The sequence below is a fragment of the Panicum hallii genome, chromosome 3 (assembly GCF_002211085.1).
Source record: "Panicum hallii strain FIL2 chromosome 3, PHallii_v3.1, whole genome shotgun sequence".
NCBI classification, from domain to species: domain Eukaryota; kingdom Viridiplantae; phylum Streptophyta; class Magnoliopsida; order Poales; family Poaceae; genus Panicum; species Panicum hallii.
Window position 1 is genome coordinate 37,251,068 of NC_038044.1, and position 6,000 is coordinate 37,257,067.

Here is a 6,000-nt window from a genome sequence, read left to right on the forward strand (position 1 = left end):
AAGCACATTGCCACTGTGCATCCATGACTACTATCAATGACACTCTCTGCAATCAGATGAAGAAACTCAATCTAGAGATCGTTCCTCAAGGTAGTCTAAATCTTTTAGCCTTGGAGAATACCCTTCGGGATAAAATTATTATGTCACAACTATATAATAAGGGTATCAAGATCATTAAATCAGAACTATCCCAAAGAAAGGCTAAATACAAGTGTTTCCGTATTGACCCTCAGGGAGTCTTGTGGTTCAACAAACGACTTGTTGTACCAAAAGATCATCAGCTTCCAAGGCAAATTCTTGATGAAGCTCATTTATCCAAATTCTCTATTCATCCCGGTAGCACCAAAATGTATCAAGACTTGCGACAACATTTTTGGTGGACTAGGATGAAAAGAGAAATTGCTAAATATGTATCTGAGTGTGATACATGTCAGAGGGTCAAGGCTAGTCACCTTAAAGCTTCGGGTGCACTCCAACCATTACCCATTCCATCATGGAAATGGGAAGACATTAGTATGGATTTTATTGTTGGTCTTCCAAACACATCTCAAAAGCATGACTCCATATGGGTAATTATCGATAGACTCACAAAAGTGGCTCACTTTATTCCCGTACATACCACGTACTCCGCCAAGAAGTACGCTGAAGTCTATCTTGATCAAATTGTTCGATTACACGGTATTCCTAAGACTATCATCTCTGACCGAGGAGCACCATTCGTTGCACGCTTCTGGGAGCAATTACAATCCGCTCTCGGCACTAAACTGATTCGAAGCTCTGCATATCATCCTCAAATAGATGGACAAACTGAACGAATTAATCAAATTCTTGAAGATATACTTCGAGCTTGTATCATTCACTATGGGACAAGTTGGGACAAATATCTTGCCTTGGACGAATTCTCTTACAACAATAGTTACCAGTCCAGTCTCCAAATGTCACCTTTTGAAGCTTTATACGGTCGCAGATGTCGAACCCCTTTGAGTTGGTCTGAGACTGGTGAGCGCAAGATTTTTGGACCAGATTTGGTTATGGAAGCCGAGGATAGGGTCAGAATTATTCAAGCCAATCTTAAAACAGCTCAATCTAGACAAAAGAGTTATGCGGATCGGAGAAGGAAACCCTTACAGTTCCAATTAGGAGATTTTGTATATCTCCGAGTATCTCCCACCAAGGGCGTTCAACGTTTCGGAATAAAAGGAAAACTAGCACCCCGATATATCGGACCTTTCAAAATTCTTGAAATTTGTGGCCCAGTGGCTTACAAACTTCTCCTTCCACCTCAAATGGGTGCTGTTCACGATATTTTCCATGTCTCTCAGCTTAAAAAGTGTATCAAGGTACCCTCGGAGATCATTGAAATTCCAGCCATCGAGATCGAACCCGATCTATCTTATGTTGAACAACCTATCAAAATCTTGGATACTAAGGAAAGAGTCACTAGAAGGAAGACAGTTAAAATGTATAAGATCTTATGGGATCATCATACTGAAGAGGAAGCAACTTGGGAAACGGAATCTTATCTTCAACAGAATTTTCCGACCTTCCTTTCAACTAATTCCCAAATCTGATCGATCAATCATCTTCCGCTTCCGAATCTCGGGACGAGATTCTTTTTAGGGGGAAGGCTGTGACATCCAGGTAATAAGATTCATAAAAATTAAACCCTGGATGTAATAGACATAAGTGTTAAGGGTGTATCTGAAAATTTTCCATGTGTTGTAAGTCTTTTGTGTTTAAAGTGTGTGTGCATTGATATGGCTAAATAAGCTCTTAAGTAAAGGCCAGGGGCCTATGTGTAAAAATACAGGTTACAGGGTCTTTTGTGCAAAAAGTAAGGGGTAAAAATAATTTTATGCTTACTTAAGGACCTATCTGAAAAAAATTATTTGTCATCATGACATCCTAAGAATAATGTAAATATGTCAAAAATTTAATTAGAACTTGGTTTGGTAAGGACAGGGGTAAATTAATTTTACCTTGATTCAAAACTCATTTTGTAATATGGCAAACTTTGAGTTTTTGAATTTGAGTCTTAAAGAAAAAGTGTAGAGCTTGAAAAACTCTACAATTTTCATGTTGGACTTTTTCTCAGAAAACCCATAGATTAGAGGGAAAAAGTACTTTTCTGTAGGGGGTCCCTGTAACTTTTAAAATTTGCAAACAAGTCCCTGAATCTCTCCCTCCTTTCTTCTTCCTCTGCACCCCTTCTGCTCCTCTGCTCCCGCACAGACGCCGGCGACAGAGCGCCCCCCCTGGCCGCCGTCTTGCAGTCGCCGCCGTCCACCTCATGCTGCCCCTCTCCACGCGTCGGTCTACCCGTTGGCCACCGCCGTAGCCCTCTCCCTGCTGTCCCCTTCTCTGCGCGCCACGATGTCCTCGAGTGCATGCCGGCCGCCCTCTCGCCGTCGCAATCCAGAGCCCGGCCGTGATCCTTTCTTTCTCCCAGCGTCTCCCTCTCTTCTGTGAGCTAGCATTGCTACAACCGAACCACACTCCCTCCTCTTCCCCGATTGGTTTGCCCTGTGTTCTTCCCCACGGCCACCAGAAACCGAGCTCGCCGCCGTGCACTCTTTGCTAAAATTCGTAGTGCTCACTTCATCCCGATCCAATTCCTTGGGTCAGTCGCTCCTCCACCCCCTTCTCCAGCACCCCGACCCAACCCAGCTCGGTTCCCAACTCCTCACCGCCAGGTTCGCCTCCGCCCCGAGCCATTGCTCACCGGCGCCGCCCGAAATCGACCCTCTCGTTGACAGCTTCGCCCACCTGGTCTCCCGCTCCACCAGGTAGACAAATAGTTCCCCGGTGGTCCACTGGTGCTCGTGCGCCCCTCCTTAGCCCGTGTTCGCAGCCTCTTCGCCGGGAACGGCGAAGCGCCGCCACGGCCGCCGCCCCCGTCCGTGGGTCGCCCTGTTCTTCTACTTTCAACCCTGTGCTTCCTTGTCTTGTGCTCTCCTGAGGTCTTGTAGATGGTGTTAGACCCCCTCCCCTTGGCCGGAGTCCTCGCCGCCGGCGGGAACGCCGTCGTGCCCGACGTGCCGGCCGTCGCAGGGTCGGGCAAAGGGTTTTTTGCAAATAGTTCTTTTGTTCCAGGGGTTCCAGTGCAAAATTACCGAGACCCCCCCCTTAGACGTCTGTTATTTCATGTGAGGTGCATGTGCTGTCTTGTAAAATACATAACAAATCATAGGAAATTCCAAAATTAGCAAAACTTGTTTTGTTAGAAACTAGATTATGAACTCTATAACTTTTGTTAAAAGGATTTGATATGAAACCAAATATTTTTGAATCTAATTTAAATTTGAAACAAGGAAATGTAACATCTTTAATTCTTACATGTTGTTTTGATTGTTTGTAATTGTGATATGTAATTTCTATATATGATATCTAAAATGATGCAAAACATTCAAAACCAAGTTTATACTACAATTTAAATCCTTTTAAATTAATATTAGCTAAACATATCTTTTAAACTTTAACTAATTAGATCCTTTGGTTATAAATTAGGAGGTGATCTATTTCTTTTTAAGTGTTCCAAATTTTATAACCTTCTTTACTTAAAAGTTTAAATTCAAATTTAAATTTAACTCTAATATATGCTTTGATGCTTATCTTGAATTAATTCATTGATGTGGTTAAGTTAAGCATCAATTATAAATTTAGGCTAAAATTTTTCCTTGTTTTGGCCTTTCTTAAAGTGTTAATCTTTGAAAGCATAATCTTTAATGTGACTCAAATAAAAGAATGCACATTTCTTAATGATATTTGCTTTGCATATCATGTAGAACCGATTACCCTCGCTGACGGTGACTACGAGCTGATCGCGGATCAAGCCGAGGAAATTCCTGGAAATCCCGGAGACACCGTTGAGAATCTAACTGAAGATCCGAACCAAAGTTCGGAAAACCTCGATCCTTCTACTCTCAACCCTGCTCAAGAAGGCAAGCCCCGGACATAAACCCTACTTTATTTACTTTACCATCTATACTATTATATCTATCTCTGCATTAAGTTCTTAGGAATTGCTTGAAACCCTAGTTGCATTTTCCTAGGAACCGATGTATTGAATACTAGTATTTGAGTCCGGCTAGCTGCTATGCTAATAGGGCCGGTAGAAGTCGGGTGATTTCCTATCACTCGCGCGACATAGGTGTTGCAATGTTTACAATTCTGTTATCACTATAAGGATGACGGACGGGAGTTTTGTGAGGTATCATGGTTGAGGTGATACCCCGTCTGTGTTGTTAAAATTACTGATAAGGTCGCAGCGTGTGGTGATCGGGGTTAAGCGTTTGAAAGTACTAACCACATGCCGCGAAATATGGTAAGCGGTAAGCCTAGTAGCCAATCGGCCCGAGTAGTGGACATACCTCCCACCACTCGTCTTGCTTCTTTTGGTTACTTATGTTCGACGTGTAGGCATACGTGCTGCTGGGCAACCGGGAGTACGGGTTTTGTAGTCGCGCTACAGACGTACGTCCTGCACTTTGGAAGTGCGTATGACCTACAGTCGCTTGTGGTGGATCTGATCCATGAGTCAGAATGAAAGGCAAACGGTTGCTTCGGAACGACCCTGTGGCGTTCCAAGCGTGTGAATTAGGTTTACCTTGCAAGGTTAAATTCGATTCGAATCGTCCGCCTCTCACGATGATTGAGACTGCTTAATTCCTTTGTCACATTGAGTAACAAGAGCAATTATTTTGATATTATCTAAAATGATGAATGATTAAAGATTATACCATGCTTGTATAGATTTAGATGCTCACCTAGAATGGATATTCAACTAGAACCTCAAAAGCTAAAAGATGAAAATAAGGATCTACTCTTAGTTGCTTTTCTGCTGAAAACTTACCCCAAAACCATTACCAGATTTCATGAGTCTAGTTATATGGCTATGTATACCATCACCGGGTAAGCCTTGCTGAGTATTAGAATACTCAGCCTTGCTTTATAACTTTTGTTCAGGTAATGCTTCTGCTGATCAAGCCCTACCTATACCGTGGCCCTACCCACTGCCTGAAGGTTGGTCCGTGGAGTGGGACCCGTCCCCGGCCAACCCGGACCCCTCCGAGTGATGTCATGCAAGGGCAAGCATGACATCTTTACTGACGTCATATTTTATATCGTACTTTGATATCACTGTTCGCTCTACAACTTATATCGTTTTGTAATAATTCCCCGGTGGGAAGATCCGGTACTTTTTAACACTCATGTAATATAACTGCCTGTGATGTAAGAAGTGATGGCCCTTGTATCTCTGGACTCGCCTTCGTGCGGGGTATCTTGTTATGATCCTGCTTTCGGTGGTTTATCGGGACGTTACCCGACAGGCCAAAGGGTTATACCGTTTGAAGCACGCCGGAGCCCGCTAAAGTGGTCTCGCGTACTTGAGCCGGTGTAATTCAGGTTGGTTCTGCCACAGTGCAGTAGCGGGCCGCACGTCGGCTTGGCGTCCTTGGGCAGCAGGCATGCAGCAGCACAGCGAGTAGCAGCGGATGCGGCGGTCGTGGCGTGACGCGGGCGGCGTGATGCGCGTGCACAGCCAGTAACGGGGGCAGTGGCGGGTCGTGCGCTAGCCCGCGCGTGCGTGCAAGGAGCGGGCTACAGCTCGAGCAGGTAGTAGGTAGCACAGGGGAGAAAAAGAAAGAGGAAGCCAGCGCAAAAAAGAAAAAAAAGAGTCTGGGAAAAAATTTAGAAGAGAGAAATAAAATGGATTTGAACAAAATATGAGAAAAGAAAAGAGGGGACACGCGCGCGGCACCGACGATCGCGGCCGGGCAGGCGCACGCGGCCGACCGTGACACGATGGTGATGTGACGGGACCGCGGGGCCAGTGGAAAAGGAAAAAGGGACGGGCGGCTCCGCGAAAAAAGAGGAAGAGACTGCGCGATTTCGGAATGGCGGAAAATTGGGAGGTGGGCTTCGGGAGCTCAAGCGGCGGAAAAGGTTTAAAAGATTTTTAAGCGAGTGATTGGTAATGCAATTTAAATAAGATAAAAA